This window comes from Schistocerca americana, chromosome 2 (assembly GCF_021461395.2).
Source record: "Schistocerca americana isolate TAMUIC-IGC-003095 chromosome 2, iqSchAmer2.1, whole genome shotgun sequence".
Classification (NCBI taxonomy): Eukaryota; Metazoa; Arthropoda; class Insecta; order Orthoptera; family Acrididae; genus Schistocerca; species Schistocerca americana.
The window spans coordinates 1,107,156,179-1,107,177,858 of NC_060120.1; the positions used below are offsets into that span (position 1 = coordinate 1,107,156,179).

Here is a 21,680-nt window from a genome sequence, read left to right on the forward strand (position 1 = left end):
TCATATTGTAACACTACACTCACTTTCGGCAGACATCAGGACCATAATAACTTATTCAGCCTCCCTCATTTTGAGTGAGACCTTGAGCACAGAAAGAGAATTTCGTTCATGCTCCAACATTTCAATACAATGCCGAAAACATTTGCGCTTGTATTCACAATGCGGGATCATGTGATATGAAGCACACCACACACACAATAGTGTAAGCTCATTCCCGCTTGTCCTGTCAGCCGCGCGGGGTTGCCGCGCGGTCTTGGGCGTCTTGTCACGGATCACGGTTAGATTATGTAATGTGTAAGCTTAGGAACCGATGAACTAAACAGTTTCTTCCCATAAGATCTTACGACAGATCTTCTTTTGGTTTCGTCACTGGTTAAAATTCTGTTCCTCCCGTAGCCGGGCTTCATCGGGACATAGCTTACAAACTTTAATTTATGGCAGGATCTTGTTCTTGCAGACTCATGAAAAATCTGTAGCGTCACAGGTAAAGAAAGAAGTCGTCAAATACGCTAAAAACGATACATTTATGTTGACGGTTGCATCTCATTGGGTCAAAACATCCATCATGCGTGTCATAAATTTAATGTAAGAATAAGTGCAACTTGGATGTATGTAAATCGTCCTCATAGGCTGACGTTGACGTCATACAGCACAAAAACGCCCTCACCAGATCTATATAAGGCGATGCTGCTTAGCCAACAGCAGCAGTTTCAGCGACTGAGGTCGACTGCTGTTCTGGACAACATCAACTACAGCAGATGGGTAATGAATCTTCGATATTAGTAAGTATAAATTATACATAAAGTCACTGACTTCTTTGTGTAGCTAGCACGATTTCCATTCTTCACAGTGCTATCCTGAAGATGGTTCAAATGGCTCCGAGCGTTATAGGAATTAACATCTGAGGTCATCAGTCCCTTAGAACTTAGAACTACTTAAACCGGACTAACCTAAGGACATCACACACATCCATGCCCGAGGCAGGATTCGAACCTGCGACCGTAACAGTCACAATCCATATTCTGAGAAGCACTTAGCTAATGTTTGAATATTTAGGAGAAAACGGTCATTAAGGAAATATGGCGATAGTTAAGTGCTCTCGGTCATCTAAGCAAGAAGTTTAACAATTTCGTATTTTAATAAATGGGGTAGTGGCACATTACATACAGAATTAGGTATAATATTGATTCTATCCGAAATTACATCAATACCATATGTCTTTCAGTTTTGACAGTTATTATAATTCTGCTAGTTTCGGTGAGGCGGGTTGGCGCTGCTTCTTGATGCTTATGATTTTGTGAAATGACATTTTTATTTCATTATTTTGCTTCTTCGTCTGAATCCTTTAATCCTGTTTTTGCTGCTGTATTAATAGAAAATACTTGAGGCTTGTGGATTATCATTCGCGACATTCTCATTTAATTTAATTGTAAATGTCTCTTGTGCACTGACTGCTAATCCTGTCTCCTGTTTCACAATGTCCCTTATAGCTATAATCTTTTTATTAGCACTCTTCATTTCTGTCAGGATGCCTATGCACTATGTGGTCAAAAGTGTCCATACAGCTGGCTGGAAATGACTTACAAGCTCGTGGCACACTTCAGCGGCAACGCTGGAATTCAGTATCGTGATGGCCGACCCTTAGCCGTCATGACAGCTTCCACTCTCGCAGGCAAACGTTCAATCAATTGCTGAAAGCTTTCTTGGATAATGGCAGCCCATTATTTACAGACTGCTGCACTTACGAGAGGTATTGATAGTGGTCGGTGAGGTCTGGCAAGAAGTCGGCGTTCCAGAACATCCAAAAGGTGTTCTTTAGGATTGAGGTCAGGATTCTGTGCAGGCCAGTCCATCACAGGGATATTATCGTCGTGTAAAAAATGGTTCAAATGGCTTTGAGCACTATGCGACTTAACATCTATGGTCATCAGTCCCCTAGAACTACTTAAACCTAACTAACCTAAGGACATCACACACATCCATGCCCGAGGCAGGATTCGAACCTGCGACCGTAGCAGTCGCGCGGTTCCGGACTGAGCGCCTTAACCGTGAGACCACCGCGGCCGGCCTATCGTCGTGTAACCACTCCGCCACAGGCCGTGCATTATGAACAGGTGCTTGATCGAGTTAGAAGATGCAATCACCATCCCAGAAACGCTCTTCAACAGTGGGAAACAAGAGGGTGCTTAAAACATCAGTGTAGGTCTGTGCTGCGATAATGCCACGCAAAACAACAGGGGGTGCAAGCCCTCTCCATGAAAAACACGACCACATCATAACACCACCACCTCTGAATTCCCTCCTGCGGGTTCAGGGGTGAGAATAGCCCCGCGATATTCCTGCCTGTCGTAAGAGGCGACTAAAAGGAGTCTCAACTGTTTCGGCATTAATGTGATGGTTCCCAAAAGGGTTTGACCACTACATTTCCAAAGTTTCTGTTAGTGCGTACCATTTGGGGAAGAATGCCTTATGTGGTGCATCTTAAATCAATCTGGCCCTAAGATCTGGCACACCTGATATTGTCATGGAGTTGGACTTACATCGAGCTTCCGGCCACATTCGCTGCAGTGTGTTCTGGGTAGCATACATTCCCTCCATTGTGCACTTCCAACTTTGCCCTCGTGATGTACATGGATATTTCGACACCCGACATCCAGCACGGTAGCCAGTCCGTTGTGGTGGGGTCGTCATGTACCCTGACTACACAGGGATCACACTGCTGATGCCTGAGCTGCTACTTCTCCACGTATGCCGAGGAGTAGATGCCTATCCCTCTGGGGCATCGGGACTCCCGGCAAGGGCCATCCTGCCAGGTGGTCTTTGCTGTGGCTTGGTGGCGCCCGTGGGGAGAGCCCCTGGTCAGAGTGGGTGGCATCAGGGCAGATCACTCGCAATGAAGCGTGGTACATCATCTCTCGCTGGTGGGCCTCCACCAGCAGTTTGTAAGCGATCGAGGTCTAACCTCAATGGAAAGAAATTTGATCAGAGATCATATCCCTTCCTAGCCACTCCGTGGGCGGAATGTATGGCTAAAGAAGGCATTGGAGATTATTCACCCCAGTACCTCGTGTGTACGCGAGTTGATGGGGAATCATTGATGTCGACCAAGCCCCAGTTTTTTGTGGAGCATTTAGAGGACAAGTTCAGGGAGGTGGAGGGCTTGTCCAAAATGCGCTCTGGGTCAGTTCTCATCAAAACAGCATTCTCTGCCCAGTCACGGAGGTTGCTCACTTGTGACAAGTTGGGGGATGTTTCCGTCACCATCACTCCCCATAAAAGTTTAAACATGGTCCAGGTTATTATATTTGTAAGTAGGCTGTTTATGTTTTCTCTATGTAAGTAGGCTGTTTATGTTTTCTCTATGTAAGTAGGCTGTTTATGTTTTCTTATTGGCAATGTTACGTAGCGCTCAATATGAAAATCACTGGCTGTGCTGTGTGCAGTCTGTGGCTGCTTTGCATTGTTGTAATACTCGCCATTGTAGTGTTAGGCAGCTGGCTGTGAACAGCGCGTAGCGTTGCGCAGTTGGAGGTGAGCCGCCAGCAGTGGTGGATGTGGGGAGAGAGATGGCGGAGTTTTGAAATTTGTCATGAACTGCTATATTTATATATGATGATATCAAGGTAAATACATTGTTTGTTCTCTATTAATATCTTTCATTTGCTAACTATCCCTATCAGTAGTTAGTGCCTTCCATAGTTTGAATCTTTTATTTAGCTGGCAGTAGTGGCGCTCGCTGTATTGCAGTAGCTTGAGCAGCGAAGATTTTTGTGAGGTAAGTGATTTGTGAAAGGTATAGTTTAATGTTAGTCAGGGCCATTCTTTTGTAGGGAATTTTGAAAGTCAGATTGCGTTGCGCTAACAAAATATTGTGTGTCACTTTAAGCACAGTCATGTATAAATTGTTCAAAGGGGAAGTTTCATATGTCGACCCTTAGCCAAGGATACCTCACTTGAATCTTCTGATTTTTTGTTGTAGTTTGTGTAATTAGTGTAGATTTTGTTTATTGCTAGCGCGTAATTGTAGAGAAAATCTCCTTTGTAGTTGCAGACTTTCATTGTTGTACAGTAAAACAGTTGTGGCATGCATGTAGATTTGCGCCAAGTATTTCGCAGCTGCAATTAACTAGATATTATTTTCAGTGCTATGTTAATGTGTTCTCTTATTTTTGCTCTTCAAATTGTGTTTTTCTGTGTTGTCGTGTGAAATACTGTGACAATTATGGCGTGTGAAAAACGTAATACTAGGCTCCAAAGTAAACTGAGAAATGACAGTGAAGACGAAAGCAGTGTGTTAGCGCCGCAGAGTAATGAATTAACTAATGTTCAAAGTAGTAATTTGGTAATTGCGCATAGGGAAATGGAGCGGGCGGCAAACAATGGTGTAGACAGTGAAACAGGTAGTGAACAGGGAAGCGTTATCGGTCGATTGGTCGGCAACAGCTCGCCTCAGGAATCGGGAATGACAGAACACAATATTGCAAATACTGCAGATTCAGGTTTTGGGTTCCCACCGTTTTCTCAAATGAGTCAAGACACATTTTCCACTTGTCAAAATGTGAAGGTTGCCGGTGCAACTTCACTGCCGAAAAGCACTGAGGAACATATTTCAGACACCAGTGCATTGTTATTACAATTAATGCAACAAATGGGACAAAAGCTTGAAAAGTTAGACACAATGGAACAACACCAGAGACAAACACAGCAACAGTTAGACACAGTGGAACAAAATCTCAAAAAGTTAGACACAGTGGAACAAAATCTCAAAAAGTTAGACACAGTAGAACAAAATCTTAAAAAGTTAGACTCATTGGAACAAACTCTTGAACAAACACGTGAAGACTTAACTACTGAGTTACATAACATTGAATCGAAATGTCAAAAAGTCTGTAATGACGTAAAAACACAAATTTGTGAGCATTTTCAACCTATTTTTTCGCGGCATGAAAATGCATTACAGAATCACGAAGCAGCCATAAAAGAACTGCAAACCACTGTTCATGAAAATCATGAGACCTTGTGGGCTAAAATTGACTCAGTTGCATCTACCGATTCGGTTACGCAACTTGCAAAAACTCAGGAAATCTTAAAGGACACAGTAGATTCGATTTCAACACAAATGGACACTCTGAAACTTGGTTCAGAAAAACACACTGAGGAAATGTGTTCACTAACGGAGAAAGTAGCCAAACTTTCGGATCAGGTCACTAACTTATCTAGAAAGGTAGATGATGATCTGAATGACACAAGACCTGTAGCCTTCACTGACACAGAAGAGTATGAACAAATTAGAAAATTCAAACACAATCAAAATCAAATCAATACACAGTACAAAAGAGAAATCCGGGAAGTACAAGATCAGCTGACACAGGTAATACAAGAATTACGTATTTCAGAGGATACTCGCTCCCCAATACGGGAAGAGGGACACAGAAATACGGAACAGCCACAAAATAATAACACAGGGCATTTCGGAAGTTATGAAAGAAATTGGCAATGTGCACCGAATTTTGAGATGGAACGGCCGACACGACCTAACAATGACCGATATGCGACTCGCCGACATGATGATTTTGACTGTAAGCTATTCATTACTACACGTAAATTCAAAACATTTAAGAATTCTGGCAACGACATTCATCCACAAGCATGGCTCCATCAATTCTCGCATTGTTTTCCTCCCAACTGGTCGTTAGAACACAGATTAGAATTTATGTGTGGCTACTTGGAGAATGAACCAGCTGTAAGAATGCGATCGGTAATTCACGATTGCCACAGTGAAGGAGAGTTTTACCATGCCTTCCTCTCAGCATATTGGTCTCAAGCCACACAAGACCGAGTAAAACATAGCATCATAATGATGAAACGTTTCGAACAATCTGAATTTTCCAGTCTTATGAAATATTTTGAAGACATGTTGCATAAGAATCAGTATCTTTCAAACCCATACAGCCCCTCAGAACTCATCAGCATTTGCTTAATCAAACTGCCTGAACATTTACGACATATTATTTTGGCAGGACGTTGCAAAGACGACATTGAAGCATTTCAGGGACTCTTACAAGAATTAGAAATTGACACTGACAATCGCGGAACGCGAAACCAGGAACACAACAATTACAGGTCACATCCGTCGCAATTCCGCGATAATAACTGGACACGACAAGGCAATTCTCACAATGCAAATCGTGACCAAAACAGACACCACCCGTATGACAACCGCTGGCAGAGCAGTAATAATTACAGGGAAAGATCACCTCTCCGCGGTAATGACTATCACAGAGACAATCAGAGAAACAGACAATATGGGAACCAAAACAATTATTATCAAGGGAGACAGAATAACTTTAGACGCAACGGTCCAGCGCGCAGTTACGACTCAGGGAGAAATTCTCCACCACGTGACCGACAAGAAAGAAACTATGGAATCTACCGACATGACGACAGACGATATGATCGTAACGACAGACCTGAATTGCATCGGAACTGGCGGGATTCAAACAGAGCAGGGCCCTCTCGTCACGGTGAATTTGTAGAAGTTAGGTCTCCAAATCCCAATAACGACGCGCGTCAACAAAGAGACAATAGGCAATGACTCACACCGCTGGCAGCAACAAAACGTACTTATGAAACTGATGACGCAGCTGCCGTAGCTAGTAATTACGTAAAAATGGAAGACATTAGGGACATCTTACTCCAGGAACACGACGTAAAACTTAACAACGTTGCATATCCTGTGATTCACATTACTGTAAATGACGTAAACTTTACGGCAGTACTTGACTCTGGCAGTCCCATCTCAGTAATTAGTGAAACAGCCTTTAGCAAATGCAACAAATCGAACGATTGCCCCACACTTCCGTTACGTAAGATTAAATTACAAGGTGCAATCTTTGGAAAAAGTGTAGATGTACGCCAACAAACCAACTTAGAATTCTTTTGTCAAAGCCACAGCTTCTCTACGAACTTTCTTATTGTTCCATTATTGTCGACGGAACTTATATTGGGAGTAGACTTTTTGAATGAATTCAAAGCAATCTTAAACTTTCACGATGCTGAAATAAGTTTAGAGAAGGAAGGTAAGTCATTAGCTTTGAAATTTGAAGATTGGCTCTCAAACCATGACGAAGAAATCAATCGGCTTTACCTTCTGTTAGACAACAGTTCGGAATTTTCTGCGGAACTAGACACTAACAATCACTCTGCAAGTACTGACAGGGATGATGTCGACGGCGCATTTGACACTAATAAGTTAATTCAGAATAAAATTCAAACAATTGAGAATTGTAATGACACTGATAGGCAGGACCTTTTTGAGATTTTACAAGAACATTCCACAGTTTTTACTCATAAAACAGGAACAATCAAGGGATTTCAATACCAATTTCGTGTTCGTGAGCATACTAAATTTTGTGTTAGACCATATGTAATTCCAGCACATTATAGGGACCGTGTTAGAATAGAAATACAATCTATGCTCGACGAGGGCATTATTGAGCCTGCAGTAAGCTCATACAACAATTCATTACATGTTGTTGAGAAGAAAAATGGATCGATCAGGCTTGTCTTAGATTCGAGACAAATCAATACTATCATTATTCCTGAAACAGACAGGCCGCAGACGATGGAAGAACTTCTTCAAAATTTTAATGGTGTAAAAGTGTTGTCTTCAATTGATCTCAGATCCAGCTTTTATCAGATCGAACTTCATCCAGAATGTAGAAAATACACAGCTTTCCTTTGTTTCGGCGTTTGTTATCAGTTTCGGAAACTTCCTTTTGGTTTGAACATTTCTTCAGCAGCATTCATTCGCGGGCTAAATTCGATATTACCTGAGTTCTTAAAACGTCACATCACCTTATATGTAGACGATATTCTAATAGCAGAAGCTTCATGGGAACTACATAATCGCATCCTCAACAGTTTGTTACGTATTTTTGCAGAATCTGGAATTACAGTTAACTTGGAAAAGTCTGAATTCGGTAGGACAAAGGTGAAGTTTTTGGGACATATTATTTCTTCTGAAGGCATTCAGCCGGATCCTGAAAAGTTAGAAGCAATCAGAGCCATTCCAGTTCCATCCACAAAAAGACAAGTCCGCAGTTTTCTAGGTCTCGTACATTTTTACCGTCGTTTTCTGAATATGCAAATTCTTGTTACACCAAAACTTTGTTCTCTCACTGGAAAAAATACTATTTGGAACTGGGACGAACAAGCACAGTTGGAATTCAATTCTTTGAAAGAAGCGTTACTTCACGCGCCAATCTTAGCTCATCCAGATCTGTCACAAGATTTCTGCCTTAGCACGGATTCTTCTAAAGTCGGTCTTGGTGCCCATTTATTTCAAGAAGCCATAGAAAATGACACTACCGTTCAGAAAACCATTGCTTTTGCTAGCCGAGTGCTAACAAAATCTGAAAAAAATTATTCCGTTACTGAATTAGAAGCTTTAGCTATCGTTTGGGCATTTAACAAATTCCGTTTCTTTCTTTCTGGTAAGCACATAAAAGTATACAGTGATCATCGTGCATTACAATTTCTTATGTCTTCAAAATTAAATCATGACAGGTTAAAACGTTGGGCATTGTTTCTGCAAGAATTCCACTTCACAATAGTCTACATTCCCGGCAAGGAGAACATTGTTGCGGACGCACTGTCACGCGCACCGGCTGGGCTTGAGAAAAGTAACAAAGAAGGCAACCTCGAGAAAAATTTCAGTATTCTTTACATTCAGAAAGTCGCTTTTGAAAACTTCATCACCACATCTTTAAAAGACATTGCTCATGAACAAGATAAAGATCCGATTTGGAGAGACATCAAAAGTAAATGGCATGAAAAGACACACACTCAGATTCGGCATTATTACCTGGTTAGAAACAACATACTCTTCAAACGCTGCACTGTTGATGACAAGCTATGGGTACTTTGCATTCCTGACGATTTTGTTAATAAGCTCATTTGGTACATTCATTTCAGCTACGCACTTTTTGGTCCACGAAAATGTTATCATATTCTTCGAACGACTTGTTATTTTAACAATATGGAAAAAAGAATTCGAAGAGTCTTGTCTATTTGTAAACTTTGTCAAAAGGCGAAACCATCTACTGTCTCACATCGTCCTCCGTTGTTTCCTATTAGTCCTTCTAAATTAAAAGAATTTGCTGCTGTTGATCTCTTGTGACCGCTTGTCAGAACATCCAATGGATTTTCGTACGTTCTAGTCGCTGTTGAACTTACTTCAAAATTTGTTTCTTTCACATCGTTACGTAAAGCCACTGGACGGTCTGTATCCAACGCCTTTGTTAAAAATTTCTTACGTGAAGTTGGACACGTTAGTAAAGTCATTTCAGATAACGGACCGCAATTCAGATCTGCTGTTTGGTCACGCATGCTTCGCAACCATAAAATCAAATCTGTTTTTATTTCATTGTACTCACCACATTGTAACCCGTCTGTACGGATTATGAAAGAAATCAATAAGCTTTGCAGACTTTATTGTCACAGAAAGCATCAGCATTGGGACAGATATTTACATTTATTTCAAAATGTGCTGAATGAAATGCCTCATGATTCCACTGCTTTACCACCTACTCTTGTACTAAAGAATGAAGAACCACCGAACAGAATCAGAGAGCTTGTACCTTTCCCAAATACACGTAAACTTCGACACAAAGACATAGTTGATTTGGCTCTTAAAAATATAAAATCTGCAGCAGACAAAAGGAGAAAACTACACGGTAAAGCAAATGCAAAGAAATTGTATATTGGTCAGAAAGTGCTCATTAAAGCTCATTCATTGTCACATAAGAAGAAACACTTGAGTCACAAATTCTTTCTAGTTTACAATGGACCTTACAGAATCCGACGTATACCACATGATAATTGCGTTGAAGTTGAAACTCTGCGTACTAGGAAGAGTAAAGGTTTACACCACATTTCACATGTAAAACCGTTTATTGAAAGATAATCTGCTTTTTAACTTTGTCTTTGCAATCAAACTTTTCACTTCACATTTCTAGTATGCTTTGTCAGATTTAGAATCTGTTAACATGTAACAATGTTTGAAGTGAAATATCCAGTCAAGAACCAAGAGAACTTATTTAAACAGAAATTACGAATGCATTGTTATAATGAACAGACGACACAGTGTTGTTAATTGTACATTCTTGCTTGTTAGTTGCACGATTACGTAACGACTATCAGGCTTACGTACTTAGGACACATACTGGTACTGCTAATGAGATTTTAATGCAACTTTTGGTTTACTTGAAAATACATTCTGGGTTTAAAGGACTTTCTGTGAGATACCAGAGGACACAGTGGTTAGTTTATGTGACAGCTACACGATGTTATCACGACGCTACTAATGAGTGACATTTCACAATGTTGCTTTTGCAGTGTATCTGTTTTATATCTGCACAGTTTTCTGAATTCTTCTAGGAAGAAAAACATGTTTTAGTAGTAACTTTTGTGGTATAGCAACAATGAGACAGCCTTTTTCGTGGCATAACAATACGTTACTGTACAGTACTTTCTTCATTACAACAATAAGCGTAATAACTACGATATCTATACGCAAAGCATTTCACTTTTGTGTATTATGAGGTAAGTACATTGACTTATGCAGAACTTAGCTTTCGGAGGACGATAACTACGACACTTCCACACAGATTATGTTGCAACAAGACGCACATTTAGCGCTACAGTACACGTATTTGAGTGATTAATTTTGTACTTAAAACATTTATTTTTAAAGATTTTTGAATTACAAAGAAAGTTTTCCGTGATACATTTCATTGCATTGCTGTAATCTGTAACACCTGAGGGTATAATTACATTAATCCTCAGGGGGGTATACGCCTACTTTGTGTACCATGTGTTTGGCAACCACAAGGAACCCTAGCTAATATGGTATTTGCTTATACAACTTTACACATCGGTACCATATTTCTCTAACACAGAATTACACAGCTATCTGATTATTTGACAGAGAAACAAACATTCTTTTTACTATGTCAGTGACACATGTTTACGCAATTACACAGTTGGATAACTTCACACTTATGAAATTGTATTTTGTCTGTACTTTGTGAAATGCTCATATTTTTTCGGAACCATAGTGATACTATGAGAGCTTTGAATGATGTATTTGGTATGGATTCATGATTTTTAAAGTACGTTTGAGGCAGATGACACTTTTGACATGAGCAGAGAATTTTTTAAATCTTGGAGGAAGCTACGACGATTTTGAGATTTGACTGAGGTGTTATGATGTTATTTTTTTACGACGACGATGTGTATTATGCTGCCGAGGTATGTTTATGATTAATAAGCTGGTGCTATATGAGGAATTTGGTTATGCTATGTATTTATTATGATGAAATATTGAAGTGTCGTCGCAAGGTTGACGTGTCGACGAATATAAATATGTGTAATAAGGTAAGGAGTAATGAATAGTGATTAGGGACTCTGACTTATGGAAAAGGATGTTGGAAACCAAGAATCGTACTTTAGAATTATGAAATGTGTGTACATGTGTGAATCATGTGTGAATGTATCACAATGCCACTGAAAATTTTTTTTGGACACTGTTATATTCATAGGATTTTGTTTCTACACATTTGCAAAGTAAATTCTCGACCTGTGAAATTTTGTATATATGACTGTCACTGTAGCGGAAACTGCTGTCGTAAATATTTCCGTACGAAAGTTAAGTGACCACCTGCACATAATGCGTCGTGGGCACCCAGGTGTGTCAGACGCCTGGAGAACAAGCCATTAGTGTGAGTGCCTCGTCAGAAGCACAGGTAGAAAAAAAAGAAAGGGAAGGCCATTGTCCGCGCTACTGACATCTCCTTGTTGAAAGCATACTGTGGAGCTCGTAATTTATGATATTTGCTGAAATGCCTAATGAAACGATGAGAAACATTTCACAGCTATTGCCTTGCTAGTTAAGAAAAATGCCATATGGCTTGCTTTATGTATTTATTTACACATTTTGTTTAATATCAAGTTTCTAGCTGCACTGCAGCATTGGTTAAAATAAAATTTTATAGATGTACTAATATAAATATTTTCTGTCTACAGATCGAGTATATAATAAATTTTTTCAAAAAAATGAGGGAGCACAAAGCGATATTTACCTTCACAGGAACTGCATTCATAATTTTCTTTTCAAGTACTTGGTAATTTCTTTTGTAGAATAAATTGTGATGCATCACTCTAATGTTAAGATGTGACATAGGTATTAGACATGGCCATTTTAGTGTAATATTTTTTCTGCTTGCGCTATGTCATGTTTAGGTATAAGTTGCTGCTGTTTGCCAGGCATAGTGTTATTGAATTTGACTTTTGCTAATTTATACTGTAGCTTGCTTTGCAATTTTCCATTTTTTTCATTGCTGTTTATAATAATTGTTTTACGTGCTGCTGCATTGCCTCGTCCCTTAGTTTAGCATCTGAGCTCAGTAGATTTAAGTTAGCTTAAGAGGGGGTAGACTATATGAGAAACTGACTATGGAGAATAGGTAAAGAATGCATTGCGAAGTTATATAAAAAGGATTTGGGCCCAAATGAGTATTGTACAATCAGAAATAATTATTTTGAAAGAAATATGAACAGAATACAGAAAGCATGCTTGGATAAGATTTTTTTGGTGGAAGCAAAGGTTGAAATAAGACGAAAGATCTATGGAATGAAGTTTTGGGATGGACTGCAGTACCAAATGTTACACTGAAAACGAACCCTGTCCTTTCCTTTTGTGTTATCCCAGTATGTGTTTGTGTACCCTTGTGTATTTGTTTTCTGCCTGTCTCTGTGTAGTTTCATAGAATTTTTTTCTCTTTTAATATTAAGCTACATTCACTATGATGAGGAATACTGTTATCCTCAAATATAATTGGCATTAATAATATGTTATTTACTTTGTAAAGATGTTAGACATTATTCATTCTGTTTAAATGCTCATGTGTGAAGTTGATGTTTCAATAATTATTCTGATCTTCTATGTATGTACTCATGTCATAATTCCTGTAACACTGACGTATATGTCTATTTCTATTCTTTTGTAAAGCCCCTATTACTACAAATGTTATCTATATTGTTATGTTTTTAATGATGTATTGTGTACCTTTGTTATTGTATTCTCATGTTATAAAATTGTAATTGTTACCAGTTCTTCAAATTAAGTAACATTTCACTGCACACGTTTCTGTTGGTCATAGTACATGGACAATATGTGAGAAGTAGGGACTGATAGTGTTTGCACGTGTGTTAATGATTCAGCAAGGGACTGGATAACAGCATTGCTGGATCTAAGGACAATTCCAAAAACTTTGTGAGTGCACAAGTGGTGGTTTATGGACTTGCTATATTCTCCGCAAGACTCTTCAATGGTGAATGTGCACCTGCACAATCGCAACAGATGGCTGCTGGCCATCTCTACAAGGACTACAGTGGGTCTGCACCTCTGGTGGCCCACCAATACCATTACCTCTACAAGGACTACAGTGGGTCTACATCTTTGATGATCCATCAATACCATTATTTCTACAAGGACTGCAGTGGGTCTGCACCTCTGGTGGCCCACCAATATCGTAATCTCTACCAGGACTACGGTGGGTCTGCTCTGTGATGACCTACCTACCAATATTCATCAAAACTTCGACTGACTCTGCAGTGGGTTTGCTCTGTTGTGACCCAATACTTGTCTGCATGTCGAGAGTCAGCACTGTCTTTCCGTTGGAAGGACAACACTACTTCTTCAAGACTGCATGGAAATCCACTACTTCTGTGTGCATTTTCTTTTACTGCTCAGACTTTGAGAAAAACACTGCTATTCTACTATAATGAATGATCAGGACTATCTTTATGGACTGTGAGAAAATTTTAGTTTTTGACCAACATTGTATCAATAAGTGTGTGCATTTGATTTCTTTGTAATTATGAAAAATTTTATCAAATCATTATTGGCCACTGCCCAAAAAAATTTTGTAAAATTTTTTGTGGGGAGCATGGGGGCTATGTAAGTAGGCTGTTTATGTTTTCTCTATGTAAGTAGGCTGTTTATGTTTTCTCTATGTAAGTAGGCTGTTTATGTTTTCTTATTGGCAATGTTACGTAGCGCTCAATATGAAAATCACTGGCTGTGCTGTGTGCAGTCTGTGGCTGCTTTGCATTGTTGTAATACTCGCCATTGTAGTGTTAGGCAGCTGGCTGTGAACAGCGCGTAGCGTTGCGCAGTTGGAGGTGAGCCGCCAGCAGTGGTGGATGTGGGGAGAGAGATGGCGGAGTTTTGAAATTTGTCATGAACTGCTATATTTATATATGATGATATCAAGGTAAATACATTGTTTGTTCTCTATTAATATCTTTCATTTGCTAACTATCCCTATCAGTAGTTAGTGCCTTCCATAGTTTGAATCTTTTATTTAGCTGGCAGTAGTGGCGCTCGCTGTATTGCAGTAGCTTGAGCAGCGAAGATTTTTGTGAGGTAAGTGATTTGTGAAAGGTATAGTTTAATGTTAGTCAGGGCCATTCTTTTGTAGGGAATTTTGAAAGTCAGATTGCGTTGCGCTAACAAAATATTGTGTGTCAGGTTAAGCACAGTCCTGTATAAATTGTTCAAAGGGGAAGTTTCATATTCCACAGGGATCTTCTTCTGCAGTCCGACGATGAACTACGCGCCAATCTAGAACGACTTCGTCTGGCGCATCCATCGGGGTCCGAGGGATAATCAGGTAGCCACCGGTGCCTTCATCTTGGCCTTCGAAAGTGATGCTTTACCCGAAAAGCTGAAGGTGATGGTTTACCGCTGTGATGTGAAGCCATATATCCCTCCTCCGATGCGGTGTTTTAAATGCTGGAAGTTCGGGCACATGTCATCCCACTGTACTTCCGGCATCACATGTCGAGATTGTGGACGTCCTTTGCATCCCAATAATCCATGTGCTCCGCCCCCCATCTGTGTTAACTGCGGAGAACACCATTCCCCTTGCTCGCCGGACTGTAGGATATTCCAGAAAGAACGGAAGATAATGGAATATAAGACCCTGGACCGCCTGACGTACTCTGAGGCTAGGCGGAAGTATGAGAGGCTCCATCCTGTGCCAATGACATCAACCTACGCCGCTGCTACAACGACGATTCTTCCATCTCCTGTGTCGTCCCATATGGTTGGATCTATGACTGGTCAGAAGTCACCAGCCCCATTGATTGTGGGGGGCACTTAACACCCTGTTGCTCCTGCTCCATCTTCTTCACGAGCAACACCCCCCCCCCCTCCAACCATCGGGGACATTAGTTCCCCCTTACCAGCCGGAGAAGAGTAAGACTTATTCAGCTACTCTCGCCAGGAAGGGGTCCCTTGGGGACCTCCGTTCGCAAGTTCCGACCAGCGGAAAAGCGGACACCTGCAAGTGGCTGAAACAACCACCAGTCCCTGGTCGTAGGGCCTAACGCTCGTCGTCTGTCCCTGAGACTGACCCAGTGAAGCCCATGAAGCCTGAACCACCGAAGGCACAGCAATAGAAGCAGAAAAAGAAGAAAGTCTCCAAGAACAACGACATAGCGGAGTACGTGTGGAGTGCACATGTGGGTTTTTTAGGTTAAAAAATTCCCTCCCTAGGCCCGACAAGATGCCTCCTGAGATGTGGCAAGGTAGGAGTAGGCAAAATGCAACAGGGAATAACAATATTAATGTGCTAACAGTAAACTGCAGGAGCGTCTATAGAAACGTCCCAAAACTGCTCTCATTAATAAACGGTCACAACGCCCATATAGTACTACGTATTATAAAAGGTAGGAAGATTTTTCTGTTTAGGAAAAGTGACAAAAAGCTGATTACAGAGTACCTGACGGCTCAACACAAAAGTTTTGTCTCAAGTACAGATAGTGTGGAGGATCAGTGGACAAAGTTCAAAACCATCGTACAATATGCGTTAGATGAGTATTTACCAAGCAAGATCGTAAGAGATGGAAAAGAGCCACCGTGGTACAACAACCGAGTTAGAAAACTGCTGCGGAAGCAAAGGGAACTTCACAGCAAACATAAACATAGCCAAAGCCTTGCAGACAAACAAAAATTACGCGAAGCGAAATGTAGTGTGAGGAGGGCTATGCGAGAGGCTTTCAATGAATTCGAAAGTAAAGTTCTATGTACTGACTTGGCAGAAAATCATGAGAGATTTTGGTCTTATGTCAAAGCGGTTGGTGGATCAAAACAAAATGTCCAGACACTCTGTGACCAAAGTGGTACTGAAACAGAGGATGACAGACTAAACGCCGAAATAGTAAATGTCTTTTTCCAAAGCTGTTTCACAGAGGAAGACTGCACTGTAGTTCCTTCTCGTCGCACAGGTGACAAAGTGGTAGATATCGAAATAGACGACAGAGGGATAGAGAAACAATTAAATTCTCTCAAAAGAGGAAAGGCCGCTGGATCTGATGGGATACCAATTCGATTTTACATGGAGTACGCGAAGGAACTTGCCCCCCCCCCCCCCCTACTTGTAGCGGTGTACCGTAGGTCTCTAGAAGAGCGTAGCGTTCCAAAGGATTGGAAAAGGGCACAGGTCATCCCCGTTTTCAAGAAGGGACGTCGAACAGTTGTGCAGAGCTATAGACCTATATCTCTAACGTCGATCAGTTGTAGAATTTTGGAACACGTATTATGTTCGAGTATAATGACTTTTCTGGAGATTAGAAATCTACTCTGTAGGAATCAGCATAGTTTTCGAAAAAGACGTTCGTGTGAAACCCAGCTCGCGCTATCCGTCCACGAGACTCAGAGGGCCATAGACACGGGTTCAGAGGAAGATGCCGTGTTTCTTGACTTTCGCAAGGCGTTCGATACAGTTCCCCATAGTCGTTTAATGGGCAAAGTAAGACCATATGGACTGTCAGACCAATTGTGTGATTGGAATGAAGAGTTCCTAGATAACAGAACGCAGCATGTCATTCTCAATGGAGAGAAGTCTTCCGGAGTAAGAACGATGTCAGGTGTGCCGCAGGGGAGTGCCATAGGAGCGTTGCTATTCACAATATACATAAATGACCTTGTGGATGTCATCGGAAGTTCATTGAGGCTTTTTGCAGATAATGCTTTGGTGTATCGAGAGGTTGTAACAATGGAAAATTGTACTGAAATGCAGGAGAATCTGCAGCGAATTGACGCATTCTGCAGGGAATGGCAATTGAATCTCAATGTAGACAAGTATAATGTGCTGCGAATACATAGAAAGATAGATCCCTTATCATTTAGCTACAAAACAGCAGGTCAGCAACTGGAAGCAGTTAATTTCATAAATTATCTGGGAGTACGCATTAGGAGTGATTTAAAATGGAATGATCATATAAAGTTCATCGTTGGTAAAGCAGATGCCAGACTGAGATTCATTGCAAGAATCCTAAGGAAATGCAATCCGAAAACAAAGGAAGAAGGGTACAGTACGCTTGTTCGCCCACTGCTTGAATACTGCTCAGCAGTGTGGGATCTGTACCAGATAGGGTTGATAGAAGGGATGGAGAAGATCCAACGGAGAGCAGCGCGCTTCGCTACAGGATCATTTAGTAATCGCGAAAGCGTCACGGAGATGATAGATAAACTTCAGTGGAAGACGCTGCAGGAGAGACGCTCAGTAGCTCGGTACGGGCTTTTGTTAAAGTTTCGAGAACATACCTTCACCGAGGAGTCAAGGATTATATAGCTCCCTCCTACGTATATCTCGCGAAGAGACCATGAGGATAAAATCAGAGAGATTAGCGCCCACACAGAAGCATACCGACAGTCCTTCTTTCCAGGAACAATACGAGACTGGAATAGAAGGGAGAACCGATAGAGGTACTCAAGGTACCCTCCACCACACACCGTCAGGTGGCTTTCGGAGTATGGATGTAGATGTAGATGTAGACATTGCGGTGGTACCCGTCCCACCGCTTCCTACAAGCTCTGCGTCTGAGGACGAGGTGGAGATTCTGGCGTCCGTTGAGGACCTCGATCTCGCTGGTCCCTCAGACACCATGGATAGCACTAGCACAGGTGCTCCATCGGAGGCAGCAGGTGACCCAGCGGCATAATCTGCCTTCCCAGTCCCTTCACGCCTTTCTCAGCCATGGACAATACCATTCTCCAGTGGAACTGCAGCGGTTCCTTCCACTATCTAGCTAAGCTCCGACAACTTATCAGCCTTCACCCTCTCTTCTGCATTGCTCTTCAGGAAACTTGGTTTCCAGCAGTGCGAACCCCCGGCCTCCGTGGCTATCGGGGGTTATTATAAGAACCGGGCAGCTTATGAAAGGGTGTCTGGTGGCGTCTGCATCTATGTCCTTAACTCTCTTCACAGCGAGTCGGTCCCTCTACAAACACATTTAGAGGCTGTCGCTGTTCGGGTGTGGACGTCACAGGCTGTTACCGCCTGCAGTCTTTACCTTCCACCGGATGGTGCTGTGGCGCAGCATGTCCTGGCTGCTCTGATAGCCCAATTTCCGCCGCCTTTCTTGTTACTGGGCGACTTCAATAACCCTTTGTGTGGTGGGTCAGTGGCGACAGGTCGAGGCGCCACCGTTGAACACTTATTTAAACATATATGACGGTAGTATCTGTTCCCGAAAGAACAGTTACCGTGGATGACCATGCAGCTTTGCTAGAAATGAAATGATAATTAATGAACACCCTAGCTGCAAACAGGCGTTGATGTACTTCATTGGGGACATGTTGAAAATGTGTGCCCCGACCGGGACTCGAAACCGGGACCTCCTGCTTACATGGCAGACGCTCTACCCATCTGAGCCACCGCGGGCACAGAGGATAGTGCGTCTGCAGGGACTTATTCCTTCTGAGCCACCGCAGGCATAGAGGGTAGTGCGTCTGCAGGGACTTATCCCTTGCAAGGGACTTATCCCTTGCAAGGGATAAGTCCCTGCAGACGCACTATCCTCTGTGCCCGCGGTGGTTCAGATGGATAGAGCGTCTGCCATGTAAGCAGGAGGTCCCGGGTTCGAGTCCCGGTCGGGGGACACATTTTCAACATGTCCCCAATGAAGTACATCAACGCCTGTTTGCAGCTAGGGTGTTCATATGATTATCATTTCATTTATTTAAATGATGGTACCTTCACACACTTCAGTGTGGAGCACGGCATGTACTCCGCCATCGACCTTTCGATCTGCTGTCCTAGCCTCTTACCTTCTGCCCAATGGAGTGTGCATGACGACCTGTGTGGTAGTGACCTCTTTCCGATCTTTCTGTCACTGTCACTGCGTCACTCTTCTGGGCGCCCTAGCAGATGGGCTATGAATAAGGCTGACTGGGACTTGTTCTCCTCCATTGCCGGTATTGAGCCTCTCCCTAATGATGACACTGATCCGGTGGTTCACTCAGTCACCATCAGCATCGTTACTGCCGCAGAATCTGCCATTCCCCGTTCTCCTGGGTCCCCTCGGCGGAGGACTGTGCCTTGGTGGTCGCCTGAGATTGCTGAGGCGATTAAAGATCGCCGGCGGTCGCTCCAGCGTCACAAGCGACATCTCTCCATAGAAAACCTCATCGCCTTCAATCGGCTACGTGCGCGGGCCCGCCGCCTTATCCGCCAACGCAAGCAGGAGTGCTGGGAGCTGTATGTTTTCACCATTGGCCTCCATGTCACTCCATCGCAGGTCTGGGCCAAGATTCGACGCTTCTATGGCTATCGGACTCCAGTCAGCGTCCCTGTGCTCTCACTGAATGGAGCAGTCTGTACAGACTCCAACCGCTTGGTAGAGCATTTTGCTCTGAGTTCCGCTTCGGCGAATTACCCACTGGCCTTCCGCTTCATTAAAGAGCGGATGGGACGTCGGAGCCTTTTATTTCGCACCCAACATCTTGAATCCTACAATGTCCATTCAGTGCATGGGAATTTCACAGTGCCCTAGCCGCTTGCCCTGTTACAGCTCCTGGGCCATATCGCATCCACTGTCAGATGCTGAAACACCTTTCAGTGGACTGCCAGCGACGCCTCCTCGACCTTTACAACTGTATTTGAGTCGAGGGTGAGTTTCCGTCGGAATGGCTGGAAAGTATTGTTATCCCCGTTTGGAAACATGGCTAGAACCCTTTGGAGATAGACACCTACCGTCCCATTAGCCTCACCAACGTTCTTTGCAAGTTGCTTGAACGGATGGTGAGCCGGCGGTTGAATTGGGTACTGCAGTCTCGGGGCCTTCTGGTTCCATCTCAGGGTGGGTTCCGTAAAGGCCGCTCCGCCGCCGACAATCTGGTGAGCCTGGAGTCAGCCGTCTGTACCGCCTCTACCCGCTGTCAGCACCTGGTCGCTGCCTTTTTCGACATGCGGAAGGCGAACGATACGACATGGCGCCATAACGTCCTTTCTACGCTACAAGATTGGGGTCTTCGGGGTCCGCTGCCGATTTTCATTCGCAATTTTCTGGCGCATCGTACCTTCCACGTGCAAGTCGCGGCCTCTTATAGTGCCTCTCGAGTTCAGGAGAACCGGGTGCCACAGGGATCTGTCTTAAGTGTGTGCCTGTTTTTAATAGCAATTAACGGGCTCGATGCGGCGGTGGGCACGTCTGTCTCAGCGTCCTTGTACGCTGACGACTTCTGCCCTTACTATCGCTCTAATGGCATTGCAGCTGCTTAACGTCAGCTGCAGGGCGCTATCCGTAAGGCGCAGTATTGGGCTGTAGCGCATGGCTTTCAATTTTGGGCTGCCAAGACCTGCGTTATGCATTTCCGCCGGTGACGCACTGTTCATCCGGAGCCGCGGCTTTACCTTAATGGCGAACTTCTTGTTGTGGTGGAGTCACATTGGTTTTTGGGTGTGGTTTTCGATGCCCAGTTGACATGGCTGCCTCATATTCGGCAGCTTAAACAGATGTGTTGGCGGCATCTAAATGCTTTGCGATGCTTGAGCCACACCCGCTGGGGCGCCGACCGATCTACCCTCTTACGGCTCTACCAGGCGTTAATCCAGTCCCGTCCGGATTATCGGAGCCTGGCTTATGGCTCAGCATCCCCATCTGCGTTGCGGGTGCTGGACCCAATCCTCCACAGCGGGATACGTCTTGCCACTGATGCTTTCCACACCAGCCCTGTGGACAGCATACTTGTGGAGGCGGGTGTCCCTCCACTGCGGTTACGGCGCCAACGTTTGCTGTCCGCTGATGCTACGCATGTTTGTAGCTTGCCCGGGCATCCTAACTATCGTCTACCATTCCCACAGAAGCACGTCCATCTCCCAGAACGTCGGCTCCGGGCCGGTTGTACGATCGCGGTTCGCGTCAGAGAGCTTCTCTCCGGGCTTGGGGCTTTACTTCTTCCGCCTCCTTTCCGGGCACCTCTGCGTACACCCCCGTGGTGTGTGCTTCGCCCTCGCCTTCAGCTGGAATTGGCACAGGGCCCGAAGGACTCAGTCCCTCCGGAGGCCTTCAGCCGCCGCTTTCTTTCCATCCTCGCAACGTATCAGGGCTCTGGCATTGTTTACACTGACGGCTCGATGGTTGCTGGCCGTGTCGGTAATGCTGTGACTCTAGGGGACCACTATGAACAACATTCACTGCCAGCTGGCTGCAGCGTTTTCACTGCTGAGCTGGTCGCCATCTTTCGTGCCCTAGAGTATATCCGCTCCTGCTCAGGTGAGTCCTTCGTTATCTGTAGCGACTCCCTGAGCAGTTTACGAGCTATC

The 21,680-nt window shown here is 43.3% G+C and overlaps 2 non-coding genes across 2 annotated transcripts; one reads left to right on the forward strand and one right to left on the reverse strand.

Moving 5' to 3' along the window:
• Positions 1–18,723: 18,723 nt before the first annotated feature.
• Trnat-ugu lies at positions 18,724–18,798 on the reverse strand. Its single transcript has one exon. It is a non-coding gene; the product is annotated as a tRNA-Thr (tRNA).
• Positions 18,799–18,940: 142 nt separating this feature from the next.
• On the forward strand, positions 18,941–19,014 carry Trnat-ugu. The gene has a single exon. It is a non-coding gene; the product is annotated as a tRNA-Thr (tRNA).
• The last annotated feature ends 2,666 nt before the right edge of the window (positions 19,015–21,680 follow it).